Raw genomic sequence first — 16,322 nt, 5'->3', positions numbered from 1 at the left:
CAAACAGGAAAATATTAAGATAGTAAACAGAAAATTATAGTGGATTATTATCAGAAAAAACAGAAAACCAGCTGAATTTTGTATCTGTATTCACAGTTTTGGTAACAGCAATTGAAAGGTGACTCTAGGTATATTGTTTATGTTGTTCAGAGATATATGAATTGGATCCTCCGTCTTTAATTATAAGGAGTTCGGCAGCTGTCTTATGACATATCTCTTTTCCTTGTTTTCCCTTACATACATACTTAAATACATCTTCAAAGCAGCAGCTAGTACTTATAAAGCGTGGATCAACTATTGCCCCTGCAGCCTTGCAAACAAAACATGCTACATTCTACCATATTTCTGCATGCTTATGCTGCTTATTCATCTTCCTGAAGAATTCATATTGCTGCTTTCAGTCTTTTTAGTAGTGAATAAAGGCCTGCCACTCAAAGAACAGCAATAAAAATGGGGCAAGGTGTCAGTCATATCAGAGCTTAACACAAATTGATTTCAATAATAAGGAAACGTGCACTTTCTATTTTAGTTTTTGAAATTATACAAAGCTTCAATTTTAGCTCTATTTCAATATCACTCATTTGCTCAGTTCATAATTTTTAAGTGGCAAAGAATTAGCTTAAAGAATTTTTGGATTCACCATTTTTATTTGTATGGGTAAGATGAGGAAATCTCAGGAACCCACATATACTCAAAAAACTAGCTGTCAAACACTTTTCCCATATCATGAATTGTTGTAATTTTATTTTCATATTTTTTCAAAATTTTACATTTTTACTCAGTTCTGCCCTGAAAGCTCTGAGTTGGCAAAAACATATTAATCTGAGCAATTTAAATGTATCTAGAACACCAATGAATTGAGTTTTACAGTACATATATGTATACAAGTACAACACCTACTGCAGCAAGCATGTGAATGCTGCCAACTTGTCTTTTTACAGAATTACTCTCTGAGAACTGCATCTCATTGACACGAGACATCAGCAGAGTAAAATGGAAGTGCATTGTGTACTATTATGAGCATATTTGACATAATCAATATAATTCTGTCTTTTCAAAAAAAGGTTTTTTCTATATTTGTAATGATTTTTTTTTCCCCTAGTTTGTTCCCTCTTTACTACTGCATGGGACATATTTTTCTTGTATGAATGACTTAAGACAATTTTCTGTAGACCTAAATATCTGACACCAAAACAATTTCCAGTGTGTATAAAAACTTGAACACAACTAGACCAAAGCTTATTACTGGGGACAAGAACAATTTATTTCCTAAGCCAGGTCTTAATGCTGTGAAACAAAGTCATAATGGCATTCGCTAATTCTTCCCTTTAATTCTTATTCTACACCCTCAACTTCCTCTTCTGAACTCTCCAGAAGGACATATAGCTGGGGTGTCCACTGAGCAAAAGATAAGTTGGCAATAATAGAACTTACAGGAATGAGAATGCAATTTAAAAGTGGAATCAGACAAAGCAGTATAAAACTCTCAGTTACAATATTACTACAGAATTTTACTTGATTCGTGATGACTTACAGGCAAGTATTTAATTACAATTAACCACAGGTAAAGAAATGGAAAGCAAAGTTATTTACCATTGTTTGAATATATATGACACTCTTCCAGATGGAATCTCAATTTAAATTTATATAAAAATAAAATTAATTCTGTAGGCAAGAGACTACTGCCTGGTAATATTGCTGGGTGGCCTTTCTAACCTCAACTCTAGGGACTATTTTGCTGTAACAATTTTGTAAGAAGACATATTTTTTATGATGAAGGGTGGTGCTGCAAACTTCAAATACAAGGGGAGATTTTATTTCTAGCTCTTAAATAAACTCTTTCCTAAAATTTTTCACATGTAAAGATAAATTACAGATATCTCTGTAATAGGAACACTTCAATGTGTTTTTAACATTTTAAATTAACAATAATGAAACATTTAATTCCTTTTAGTTAATATCTATTTGTCTTTTATACTTTGATATTTTCCAACTGCTATTTAGGTATGCCTCTAATCTCTGTGCAGAAACAATATGTCTAATCTCTAAGGAAGCTATACTAAAAGAAGAATTGCATTTTTGTAGGTATAAATAACTGTGTCAACAAGGGGCAGTTTAGAGTATGCAATGTCACTAACTGGATTTATAGAATTCACTAAAACTGTCATACCTCAAAGGTGATTCTTGGTATGTGATTTCAACTGTGCTAAAATTAAAGCCTCTGGCATGATATTCTGAAGCTGTTTAACAATATTTAGTAAGACTATAAATTTTTAAGATTGGAAAGAAAAGAGAATGCTATGCAAACAACTGTTTTTTATATTTTCAGCTGAATAAAAAATTTTGGGGAGCCTGTGCAGAATTAATTTTTTTACCTTCCTGATGTGATTGAAGTGTTTTGCTTTCAGTGAAAAATAATTTAATTTCAGTTTTTCCTAGCTGCATAAATACTAATTTTAAAAGTGTTTTCAAAATCTTGCAATTAAAAAAAGTTATCTATACTAAAACGGCTTAATTCTTTGCTGTGTATGTCTACTTTGCTCAATCTGTGAAGTTTTTGTCGTGTTGTAGTTTAATCCCAGTTGGCAGCTCAGCTCCATCCATCCTCTTGCTCCCTGTCCCCCAGAGGGATGTAGGAGAGAATTGGAAGAAAAAGAACAACAACAAAAAAAAACCCACTTAGGTTGAGATAAAAGCAGTTTAATAGGCAAATAAGAAGCTGTACATGCCAGCAAAGGAAAACAAGGAATTCATTCACCATGGGCAGGCAGGTGTCCATCTCCAGGACAGCAGGGCTCCATCATGCATAGTGGTGGCTTTGGAAGGGAACTGCCATCACTCCAAATGCCCCCTGCTTCCTACCGTCTCCTTCCCCCAGCATTACATGGTGAGCTGGGTCAGCCAGCCCAGCTGTGTCCCATCAGCCTCTTCACCGGGGAGTGAACAAGGAACAGAAAAGTCCTTGACTCTGCGTAAGCACTGCTCAGAAGTTACAAAATCATTCCTGTGTGATCAACACTGTGTTCAACATAAATCCAAAATGCACCCTCATGCCAGGTACAACGCAGAAAATTAACTATCCCATCACAAACCAATTCCATTGGTGTAATTTTTCATTGTGCTCAAGTCTTTGTGACTATCCTTGTGTTTGTGCCTTTCTGTTGTCCTGGTCTTGTGCAGGGTATGTAAAGCACCTGAAACCAGATCCTGTCACTGGAGCTGTGACACTCTCACTGTATTCCCGGAAGTCTCAGCAACAGAGCTGATTGATACAGGACAATAAAGTGCCACTGTTTTCCACTGCTCCATGAGAAAGCCATGGACAGCCTTAACTTATAGACAACATCTGTGATGTGGTGGGCCAGGTGCCTGATGGATAACCCCTCCCAGCTCTCTTGATGGTGCATTTCAGGTATACAGCATCTTCTGTGCCTCTAGAATTTATCTGGCAATCTTTGTGCTATCACGTTCCTTGTCAGTGATAATAAAACCTGTCTTGCCTATAGAGGATTTCTTAATGAAGCATGGAAGGCAATACAAGCAAAGCTTCTGTGCACTGGTGCACCTTCAATAAATCACCCTCGTAAAAGGCAAGGATTTAAAAGTAGAGAATTAAAGTCTTTTATTCTGCTGCTGTTAATTCAGTAACTCCATGTGCATGCAAAGCCCCCCTGATGCTTTAGGTTGTTAATTTAATGCTGCCATTTAATGAGTAATGCAGTGGTATTGTACAAAACAGTGTAAATTTTGCCGCAGTATTAGGAAAATTGCTTCAGGCTTATATGGTTTATACATACCAGACTTCACAAAATTATTTTTTCTCCCATCCTTAACCTTGATCTATTTATGCACACATTGATTACTTCTCACATTTTGCTTTCTGTGACTTTTAGAGAGGGATTTTTTTTTTTTTTTGGTGCTGCTTTCCTCACACCAACCTACTGCATGGAAATATCTCAGAATAAACTATAAATATGAAGGTACCTACATAGTACTCCTCCTGATGTCTTATGTATGGAGGCAAAGGTCTTAAAATCTCTGGCAGGATTTATAAAACTAAGGGAAGCCCGTTTCCAGTACATCAGCTGGGGACTAACTATGGCATTCCTATCTTTCAGTGAAATTGAAAGAATTTTCTAAAATTGATGGAGTATTCTGTGCAGTGCAAGCAAAGCAGGGTGCTGGGATGCTGCAATTATTTTCACTTCTGTCAATTCCATAGCACTATGCTCTAACAGATGGGCAAGGATTTTTTTTCTTTAGTGTTTTATGTCCTTTGAAAGTGAAGAGGAAGAATTGCTAATTGCACTGAAGTGCATGGAAAAGATTTTAAAAACAACAATTTATTTTTATTGAAAAAACAACTTACAGTTCCAAATGAGTAGCATAAGATTGGTTCTGACAAGAGATTGTTGTTGGAAAGTACTTCTTACAAGTGCACTTTGGATGACAAAACTTCCATCCTTGCATTTTTCCTGAAAGACAAATAATAATGGAGTATTTTTGTATATGCTATATATCTTCCATTGTTATGCAAACTCTCACCCTAGGAAACCTGTACAGAACTCCAACGTAATTTTAGCAGAAACAGAGAACCTGTGAGTAAAGGTCTTGGGATTTGGCCCACAGCCTAAAAGAAACCTTGCAGCTCTGTGCAATTCAGCTGAGGGAAATGTTTCTAAGAACGCAGCTTACCTTTGGGTATATGGCAGCATTTAGCTGCTGGGTTGTCTTGGGCTTGCTGCAAAATTGCTCTTTTTGGAGCTTAGGAAAGGACTGTCATGGGTCTGCTGCAAAATTGCTCTTTCTGTAGCTTAGGAAAGAACAGAGGGATTTAGAGAACAAATGGGTAGTACAGGCTGCTTTGTATCAGCTTCATCATTTTATATGCTGTACACTGTGGGAGAAGAGCAATGGCTGTCGTCTTTGCTTTTGACAACTTTTCCCTGGAATAAAATGACCAGAAGTCACCAATGTGCTGCAGAATAGCCCAATACTAACACTTTTCCTGCTGAGTTTAGTTTATCCACATGATTTTTCTGAGCTCTTCTTCTTCCTGGCAGATACTGGCAGCCAGTTTTTCAAGAGAGAAAATTTCCTCTACAATGATTTAGGCTTTAGGAATCATGCTTTTACTTAGTTAACTCATCAGAACAGGTGCTTATAGGAGCTGCTTCAGGGGGTAATCCTCGTTGTCTATTGGGATGTCAGGTCTCAGGAAAAAAATGTAAAAATCCAGAGGAGAGATTCAAGGACTTTAATTTATTTCAAGACCTCCAAGCTGCTAGGGAAGGAAAGGACATTATTTGAACATGTTTTAAAGTTGTTTTTTTTCTGACTTGAGGCATAACATTTTTTCTGCCTAACAACAGTGAGACACATAGGACTTTTCAGTCTCTCTTGCTGATGTTGGCAAGTTCATCCTTCAAAAGCTTAGCTTTCCTGCTAACCTGGGCTGCCTTTTGAATGAGTGACACATCATTAACGCCTCCTGATCTGCAAAACTTGAAGTACTTTAACAAAAAAACCCCTGTATTCCAGTAATGGCTGTTTACAGTTAGTGATATTTATAGAAAAAATTGAGAACCCTTTGAGATTAGTTTCATACCTTTTCTGTAACAAACAGATGAGAAAATTTGATAATTAAACAAAATTTAAGCAGTTTAATCTAATTTGATTTAATGCCATCTACCCCTCACCTCTGGGCTTGTGTAAGCACATACATACATAAATACATACATATTATGCTGATTTATTTAGATCTGATGTTACTTTTTTGCAGACTTATCTCTCACAGAGGGGTATTCTAGTTCTGATAACACTTTGTATAGTTGAAGGCTGTTCCCTTAGAAACTGCCAGCTGAATAACCTTTAACTGCAGTGGGAATAAATAGAGTAACTAATATTTGCTGAACTCTGGGGTTTATGAAATATTTCTATTCATTAATCTAGCAAATAGGCTTCTGTGAATAAAAAAGTAGGTTTTAAAATTAAATGTTATTATTTTGGTGTGCATTGTAATTTTTTTACTTGGATTGAGGTGTCCTGCCACTTTGTAGTTGAGTATACTGTGAGAAATTCTGAAAGCAAATTTAATTTTTTCTCTTACTTGTTTGTGATTTATGTTTGATTTTTAAACAGATCTCTATAGCTGAAGCTATTCACTTCAGAGGTAACTACTGCTATCACACAGATACACTAGCTTTATTCTCTTTCCTCAATTTCTGTTTATTTACATGAAAGTTGTATGCACATTACCTGTAGGCCAGGTCAAAAAGGAAATACTTCCATGTTTTGAAGCATGGTAATTGGCACAGTGAACTCTTATTTGGCTTCCAAACACTTTGGACATACGGTGACTCTAACCCTACTGCGTGGTGGTGCATGTTTTGGATTTTACTTTGCTTGTTCTATGAGTTATTGCCAGAAAGTTTAATGTAAAATGGTTTGTTCTTTGTACCCCCCTCCTGTTCCTCTCCCTTTGTTCATCCCCAAGTTGTTTGTCAGATATTCATTAAGTGTCAATCATTAGTTACATAACCCTCTGGTCCTGTCAGTCACTCTGGGGCCTCTCCCTGCATCCAGAAAATTCCAAGAGAGGAGTCAAGTGATTGGTCAGGATCAAAGGGGTCCACTCCCAGTTGGTTATGATTTGATACTATACCTGTATGTTACGTCAAGAGTCACTCCTTACTTTTCTGTTATTGGTTTGTCACTGTACCCATCCCTGAGACCCACCCCCCTTTATAAGTTGTTCCCCTCACATTCTTGGAGTCTCTCCTGACACAGAGCCCTGGGGTGAGGATCCCCCTGATCCAATAAACTCTGTGGCCCTGTCTCTGAAGAGTCCTGCCTTTCCTCTGCCACCTGCGCCGTGTCCCTGCTTTTGGTGAGCCAAGAACCCCCAGTGTTGTCGTGGTGCCGGGGCTGGCTGAGCCCGGCCACACAGACACTGCAACACTACTGTTCACACCAAGGCCTTGTAAAATGAAACCTTGGCTTTGACTGCTCTTTGACGCTCGTGAACAAAGAAAAATCGATAGAAAATGGGTCGGTTTAGGGAAGAGGTTTCCTCTGAGTCCCAGACTGCCGGTCAGACGGATGTTGCTTGGCCTTCAATCTCCTGGAAGGGCGAGACAAAGTCCGTCTCTTGCATTCTATTTAAAGTGGCTAAGGCAATGGGGAGCACATTTATTCCCCTGTTAAAAAATCCTGGTAAATTCTGACTGGAGGGAAAAAATTATCAAAAATTCATTATTCAATGCAGTAACTGCCACTAATTAATTTTTCATATTAAATGACTTTTAAAACATTTTGCAGGGACCTGCAAAATGCTTTAAAAAAAAACCTCATAGATGAAACTTATTGGGAAATCTTTCTTGGATACCTGAAAGACTGCTGGAAGGGCAGTACTACTATTCTCAGGCCAGTAGTTTTTATACATTAATATGTCACTTTCCCTTGGAATAGAATAGTAAGAAGAATATGGCATACTGGTACCTTAGAGCAAGTGAAGGTGGTATATGTGATAAAAGTCAGTACATACCAAGCTGCTCTGAGTTTATTCTTGTGGAAACAGGTAAGAAATGTGAAATCCGAACGGAGATGATGAAACTGTGTTTTCTCTGGTTCTTGTAGAAATGCAGTCCCTTTCTCAAGAAATTCTCAGAGCATAACTGTTATAAGCAACAAGCTCTGCTTTTATGGTGGAAAAGTTTGATTTGCGTTTTTCTGAGAAATAGAGCTGTTCACTACTATTTTTCCTCTGAAGTGTTGAATTACTATTTCAATACAAATATATGTTTATGCACACAGTGGACCCAGGTGATCAATCATCTTGAAGACAAAGATCAAAAGCATTAAAGTGAACCTGAGATTCTGGAGAAACCTCATATAGAATGTAAGAACAGTTCAGTTCCTCAAAGGGTCGAGGATTTCATGCCTGTGTTTATTGCTTTGTGGCAGTCCAGGTGGAACAACACAAAACTGGAAATCAGGACGAGACAGAGACTCCCTGCCAGCTTAGAATGGAAATTGCTGCATGAGAGGCCATCTCCTGGCAAAGAAAGCTAATATTCTGATGGGTCCTTAAGTGATATTAAATTGAGAGTTTCACAACAATAAGTACCAGCATTATGGTGGGTCTGAGTTAGATGACATGAATGTAAGCAAACCTGTTTCATAGAAACAGATATAAGACAGCTAATGTATTTCACTAGAAAAATCTTTTTCTTAATTAGGCTGCAAAACTCAGTCCCAGTTAGAATAATTTTCAGTTATCAAAAGGAGAGGCAAGAAACATGTTTGAATGCCGGAATTTAGGAGCATAGTAATAGATGCTTCAGTAAAGAGACTGCTGAATATCAACTGTACTAATCCTGTCCATAACAATCATCTGCACTACTGATTGTTAACTTCACAATGAGCAACACTGCTGATTTATTTAATGAACCTGCAGGTAATTGTTGTTTCTTCTGCTAATTATGTCAGGGAAATGAGACCTATTAGCACTGAAATGGTTTGAAATACTTAAGCAAATCTTTCTGAAGGGTAAAATGCCAGGCTATTTTTCTCCTACTTCCTGTTCTGTGATAAAGTTTTTGTTATTCTCTTGTTTTAATTAGTGAGATTTTTCTTTTCATCCTTTAAATAGTGAATCTTTGACATAATGTATGCTTTAGTATTTTGGGAAAAGCCTTCACATAATTAGCAAATAGTGCTTCTAAAAACTGGAACACTTTTGTTTATGAGGTAAAATTTTATTGGAAAACATTTAAAGTCAGTCCTAAATGCTGAAGTAGTTGAAGCTGTTATTTTCAAAAGCTCTGCCTAGTGCAGCACAGCTCTGCTGTTCTAGCAGGTCTGTGGTGAGAACTGCTGGGCATCTCTTTCACTCCAGAGCTCTGCACATGGAAACGAGGTTGCAGCTCTTCTTGGTTTACGCAGATTGTGGGTTATCATAACAGATGGGAATACTCTGGCTGCTCAACCTTGATTTTCTGTGAAGAAAGGAATTTTCTGCAGAGGAACTTTAATGTCTGGCTGTACCTAATGGCAGGCTTCTAAACAAGCTGCTTCTGTCTAGTAGAGAGTCCGTGAGACAGCAGCAGATCTGGCATTTATCCTTGCAGTTAGAAATGCACACCTTACTGCTAAACTGATTTTGTTTAACTTCACTTTCCAAAAGCTGAGTATTTCTATGTTCTTGCCTGTTTTATCTAATATTATAAATTGGATTTCCTCTCAGACCCCCTTGTACTTTACTTACTACAGCACTAATGAGGACACTACCAATTTGTACCTCCATAGTTCTTAAGATATAACTTACTATTGAGGATGTGCTCTTCTGTTCTATTGGTTAGTCCAAAATTTGATTAGGTCAAAGAGAAGTGACCCAATTACCAGGGAGCAGGAATGACTGCGAGCTGAAATGCTTAGATTATCTGTTCCAGTTGCTGCTACTGCAAATACTTGATTTAATAGATTGCTGACTATTCGCCTAACAGTAGGGCTTAATTCTTCCTATCTGAGCTATCAGAATTGAGAGTCATCCACCAGTAGCTTAATTCCCCTGTAAAAATAACTCAGAGATAGTACACTTTATGCAGAGGCTCTTTTGAAGCAAATGCCAGCCTATTCTGGCTAGATGATCAGAAGGGAAAATGTCCGTGCAGAAATAGGTCTCCTCATGATTTGAATTTGTTAACTTTACAAAGATGAGGAAATTCACAAGTAAAGGGTGGAAACAGAAGAACCAGAGTGTGTGCTTGAAGGGAGGAAAAATCAATAAAATAAATTTCTGGAAGGTGTCCAACCACATCAAGGCAAGTAGCAGGATCCAGCTTTCTGAGGAAGAATCCCACTGTAAAGTCTGTATTCTCTAATATCATGGTACCACAGCTCCAAATCAGAAATTAGAGTAGAAGCCATATACTCAAGGCAGAGTTTAATTACACAGGAAGGAATTTACCACATAATGAGAGGCACATCTTGGAAAAGGATCACCGACCACAAAGGTCTAGGCAACCTGCTGCTGGTATTAAAGCTGAGACAGAACGAGCTTCTTTTCCACTTTAGTGATGTTGCTGATGTGAAAGAATAGAACAATCTTGATGTTCTCTCAAAATTTATAAAGATTTTAAGTTGAATGAAAATTTAACCTGTTAGTCTTATTTTAGTCTTATTTTTTGTCCCGTTTTCTTTCCGCACCCTGAGCAAACAATTATTTTGAGTTGTTTGCTTTCAAAACATTTAGTCTCATTGTCTGCTAACCCAAGCCAATGCTCAGTCCCTATTCTCACCTTGCCTTGGTCTAAAAATGCTACATTTTTCTAACAATTTTCTGAAGGACCATAATACATCTGTAAGTTTTAAAGTCCCATGTTTTTGAAAAAAAACCCCCTTGTCTCTGGACTAAATGGAATTATTTTTAAAAAAACTTGTAAAGTAATTGCAGAAAAAATTAATTTAAAAAATTGAATGAACATAAAGCTATAGAATTAAAAATTGAAGGAGTATCTGTACATCTCAGTTAAAGACCATAAGAGTGGAAGGCATCCAAGATCTAATAAGCATCAGGTTCTGATGTGAAAATTAACAAGTCACCAATACCTGTGGAAATGAATAAATGTACATTAGACTAGAAATGTAAAATTCCTGATCTGCATTACAAAAAAATATTTCCTTTTTTCCAAAAATGATATACAGAAAAGTATGTCTATTTTTAAGTAGACCATTATTAATTCAATCAATGCTGTCTCTGAGATTCCTCGGAACAGATTATGATTCCAATGCTTTAGAGTCTTAGATGGTAAAATGCTGTCTTTTACACAGACTATATTATAGTACTATTTGGCTAGTTCACATTTAGGTTGGGTTTTTATCCCCATTTTCATGACAGAGCTCTTAAGGAGCATTTTTACATCCTGCTGTGACAACTTGAAAGTAATTCCTTCCCTGTTCCTCTACTCTTATGTCTATTCTTGTGGAGAATATTACTATAACAGTTCATCTCCTTAGAAAAAACAGCTTATCTGACTTGCCTGACATTGAGATGGTCACTTCACTCAAGGAGAAGAATTAAATTCTTCTTCCTATGATGCCCATTCAGAAATAGAGAACTACACCAATGAAGGATGTTTGAATTTCTTGTAATTTTTCACAAATTTGCGATTTCATGTGGAAATTATAGACTAATATAATCTCTATACTCTGCACCTTCTCCATGTGCCTCCAGAATTCAGAGCAGAGGTGGAAAGGTACTAAGAATGCAGAAAATAAATCCCTGTGTGGTGAATTTCCAGGCTTATGCCTTAAGGAGGATAAATTTTGCTTATCATCACTGATAATGCACTTCACTCTCTCAAAATTCCCAGCAATAAAAAAAAAAAGCAGTAGAGCTTGAATAATTGGCAAAAAAGCATTTTTTAAAAATGGAAATGAACTTTACCATTTCATGTAAAACCAGAAAATGTCCTCCTGAACTGACTTTATATGCTAGAAACCTGTTTGTTATTACCTATGCATTAGAAGCCTTTCCATCCAATAAAGGATATATATTTAGGATCTTTACAAGGTCCAGGTGAACGATTCTCAAAGTATAAGAGAGATAATTTAAATTTTTCTTCTGTGTGAAAAATCATCTCTGCCTAAGATAGGTTCATTACTACTCCAAATTGAGCCTTACTTGAAAACTGTACAAAGCTCACTGACATTTCTTTTGAAGTAGAACTATTTTTCAAGTTAATAACACAATGCAGTGATACACAAATCACAACTTATTTTACATATCTTTTTGACTATTTCACTTTTCTGCTATGATTGGCTCCCTATACTTACAGTACACATAATAGGTATTCGTATAAATGATGCTGAGAATATTGCCTTATAAATTTTGTCACATTCAGCAAAATCATTAACAATTTACGAGGATTGTACCATTAAAAACATACTTTCATGGATTGAAAAGGTTATGAAAATGAAATGTCACATGCTAGGCTTTCACTCTTGCCTTAAAGATTCTAATCATTTGCACAGTGCTCCAGAATGGTAGTATAAAACAGAACAGTCTTCCTTTTTGATGGCTTTCATTCAGGTGCCAGAGTTTCACATTTCATGCAGGGTGTTATGTATGGGAAATCACTTGGAAAAGGTCACCATGTATCCTAGTCACTTCTTGCTTAATTAGGCACTGTAATATCACAAGCAAAGCTGTTTTAAATGAATTCAAGGAGAGATAAGAAACCATCATGACAGTGTCAACTGACATTTATTTAGGTACATGAGATGTGCACAAGGCTGCATGTGTGCTCGACAATGAATGTGAATTATAGATACAACAACTACATCACAGAAAAAGCAGCTTTAGACTCCTGCTTTGCTCCTGGAGTATATGGGGGAAACGTTGGGCTGAAATACAGACACTAGAAAACTGGATGGAAAACTGGTTTTAGCTATAGTATACCCCTCTTAACTGACAAATAAAATAGCAAATATGCCCAGTTTGGACTTGAGTGCCAGAGAAAAGCACCAATGTGAAGGTGTGAGACATGCAGATATTTTTAGTGTGTTTCACTGTAAAGAAATTATTTCAGTTTACATTTCAATCAATGAAAGCCATAAAATCTACAGGTTCAAACAAACTAAGAACAAAAGAAGTCACAAGTATTTAGTCTCCATTGCAACCTTGCTTTGGAAATGAAACATATCAAATTATTCAGAAAACTGTGCAGAATAATTTTGGAAAATCTGAAGAGAACTGGTCTTTTTTCAGTGGAAAATATGGTGCTTTGTACTTCGAGGGTTTTTTTTTTTTTTTTTAATCACTTCTTTACAATATACTAGCATTTCAGTTGTAAGGGATATCTTTGTACATGTACAGAGAGGTAGAGGTGCCTTTTTAAAAAAATCAGTGTCTGCTTTTCACTGTTTTGGACACTTTTATAAATACTGGCTAAATGCGGAGTAGTGTATCACATTTCTCTTCTGCATGTATGCATGATATAGACAAGAATATATTTATGCTGCACATGGGCTATTCTGAGATATTCTGAGTGGAGACACAGGGAAGCTGCTGTTCCAGCAACACATCTGGAGCTGTTTACCAGAGTTGTGATGAAAGGAAAACCTTTCAAGGTATTAGAAATTATGAAAATTGAGCCCTTCAAAACAAGCTCAATTTTCAAAAACCTTTGAGGCCCACCTCCACAGTGTGCTTTATGGTGGAGTGGGCATTTTCCTCCCCAAAACAGGCTTTGCAGGGGCAATACAGCAAATGGAAGCACTGCTGCTCAGGTTGGTGCTGGTATTGAGGGACAGAAGGAAGGTCAGGGTTTTGTCTTCAGTCAGTTCAGAATTATTGGTGGGTGAAGTTGTCTTCAGCATTCTGGCATGAAAGAGGCCATGAACAGAGGGGACCTTTTATTGACCTTTCCTTCCTCTGACTGACAATTTAAAGTGAGATGCACAGGCAAGAAGGGCAAGAGAGTTTGCACACAGGATCCTGCAGTTACCTGGTGTGTTCCATAAATATTTAATGAGGGAGGGCTGCCCAAGAGGCATCTCAAATTTGCCAAAAAGATATTTAATTTAATTCCTGTTTTGCTGGATTTTTTTTCCCTCCATTTAGTATAATGCAGTTTCTAAGATTTAAAATTATGTAGTTTGGAAGAGTGGAGATTTAAAAATTTCTTTTATTATACTTCCCTGCATTAATTTCTCAATCTTATTCGCACCAGATGTATGATCAGTGAGATCCCAGTTTTATATTGTCAATTCCTTGAATTGACAATTTGCATGAGTATTTAGGTGCTGCTATGGAGATAATAAAGATTCTGAAAACACGGAGTGCAATATTTTTATTTACATTGTGTGTTTCCTGGGAATGATAGTTCACTTCCTGTCCTTAGGAGCTCAAGAAACAGTTCAAATCTTTTTCTTTTATCTCTTTTTATAGTAGCTTGAGAGGTTATTTCCCTCCCTCCTGGATTCCACTGTGTCCCTCTTCAAGGTGTGCCTCCTTTAAATTTTCAGGGTATTTTGAAAATATGAGTTGCTTGTAGCAATCAGTTACTTCAAGCTCTTCATATTAATTTGCAGAATTTAAATGTAATTTATTTGCAACTCAACTCTTTTTAGCTTAAGTGAACCCATCCATTTGTGAAATGGAAGAAACACTCAATGCACCTTTATTGACCCAGTCTGACATGGTGACTCAGGACCCTGCAGTCCAGGAGGAGCTTTGGCCCAAAATTAAGCCAATTCTGTGTCAGGTGTGCCAACCTCTGCAAAGCTTCCCAAATTTATTTTGTGTCTGAAGGGGATTTTGAACAATATAATACATTAAAAATCTGGAGCAATGTACTAAAGCACATTCTAATTTCAATGAAAGGTAAATAACTAAAGAAAGTAGCTGAATTGCCCATTTTTCAAGTATAGATGTCCTGATATCTATCAGCAGAATTTCAAATCACCTCAAGTGTATTTAAAATGTCTTTTTTTTTTTTTTTTTTTTTTTTTTTTGATTAAAGGGATCATCTGATGATCTGATGTATTCGATTTCTGGATGGTTCTACAGCCCAGATAGCTGAAGTATACAAAGGGTCTAAAAACTTCCAGAGTAGAGCACACAGCATCTAAAGTTAACAGGTTGTCTAAGCATGAGTCAGCACAGCTTTCATGAGGTCAGGTCAACTCAGCAATAATGCTTGGAGCATCTGGGACCACTTAGAATGGTTGGGGTTTTTTCAGTGAATGAACCAAACATATGTTTTATGTGAAAACACCCACAGCAGTTTGAAAAATATGATTCATTTTCTTATAAACAGAAGTGTAAAACTTTAAAATGAAAATGTCATTCACCAGATCTAGAAAGATGTCTTCCTATTTAAATCAGCTGCACGTCCAATGCAAAGTACACCCAGGCTTGTATCAATCCTCAAAACGTGCTAGTGAGAGCTGAATGCCAAATAGCTTTCCACAAGGCCTGTTATGCTAATCACTTTGGCAATCAGTTATTTATCATTCTTGCAGACATGTACTTTCCATTTACGCTAACAGGGTGGTTGATTGGATTTTGTTCATTAAATGGGCAGAGTCAAAACTGGTCTTATAAACTGCTGTTCAAGTTAATTAGTGAGTATGTGTGTACTCAGAAGGAGAAAACTAAGTTTTAAAATTATAACCTACATCAATCAGGTCTCTTTACTGCATTATATCAAAATCATTCCACTTAGTGTATTCAGTATAAAACAGGGAATAAAAATGCAGCATTTTCATTTCCTCCAGTCTCTGATGGTCTGGCAGTAAATGTGATGTTGTTAGTCATAAAAGAGTAGGAACAGATACTGGCTTTTCCTCTGCTGTCTTACCTAAAACTCTCCCAAGATCTGTGTATAGCTTAAAAAATAGTGCAAGGAAGGGAGATCCTAAAGTTTGTTTTTTACAGTCTTGAGTTGATTAGCTATTAGCAGGTAACACAGATGGTCTGCAAGAGCTACCATGAGGATATAACCTAAACAGCAATAATTGGAGCAATAACAATAAAGTCTTACAGCCAATCACTGGTGGAAATACTAGACTGTGATTCTGGAGACCCAGTTTCAGCTCCTACATTTTATGTCCATGTGGGAGGGATGGTTTCATTAGCATGGGTACGTTCATAAGTTTCCATGCATGCCTGTGAGTGTCCCCTTGTAAAACAGAGGAACACACATTTCCTTCTTCTGTCTGCTGCAAATTATTTAATGATCCAGCTGAGGATTCACAGATTTCAAAAGCCTTTTATTTCTAACTTGTATCACAACTGGGAGTAGACTTGATTACTCTGGTCTTGGAAATAGGGAGTTTTCTGAAACAGCATCTTTTCAGTGAGGGAGTTTTCTTTGTCAATAATTCAGTATTCACTGGACAGATAAAGCAGGATCTTTAAAGCACATTTTTCCAAACATTAAGCAGAGGAAGTTTGGGAATCAGTATTTCACAGGTCTTTCTAGTACTTTGGGGCAGTTTATTATTAATTGCCCTGCTGTCTCCAAACTGAGGAGCCCCAGTCCTTTTAGCCTTTCCCCGGGCAGCAGATGTTCTAGATGATACCCTTGGTCACTTGAGTTTTCTTTGTCTTTGATATTTCTGTTATGATCCTTTCTGAGCTGCCAAAACCTCGAGTGCACACAGTACCAGTGCTGTCATAAAACCAAAATTTTCTCATGCAGAAAGGTTTTTTTTTAATCTTTCTCTCAATAACCTTCCTGATGGAATTCAACTTACACATTCTAGAAGCTACTGTTTGGTGAGCCATGAGTTTCTCCATGACTCCTTTTGAG

The 16,322-nt window shown here is 36.9% G+C and overlaps 1 protein-coding gene across 1 annotated transcript in view; it reads left to right on the top strand.

Annotated features, from left to right (window-relative positions):
* ANGPTL5 (angiopoietin like 5) overlaps positions 1-7,915 on the top strand; it is a 510,199-nt gene extending 502,284 nt beyond the window's left edge. Inside the window, exon 9 of the transcript XR_010742912.1 lies at positions 7,906-7,915. The gene's annotated coding sequence lies outside the window, so the exon portion shown is untranslated. The remainder of the gene's footprint in view (positions 1-7,905) is intronic.
* Positions 7,916-16,322: the final 8,407 nt, after the last annotated feature.

The sequence above is a fragment of the Sylvia atricapilla genome, chromosome 2 (genome assembly GCF_009819655.1).
Source record: "Sylvia atricapilla isolate bSylAtr1 chromosome 2, bSylAtr1.pri, whole genome shotgun sequence".
NCBI classification, from domain to species: Eukaryota; Metazoa; Chordata; class Aves; order Passeriformes; family Sylviidae; genus Sylvia; species Sylvia atricapilla.
This window is presented reverse-complemented; position numbering and strand designations above follow the sequence as displayed.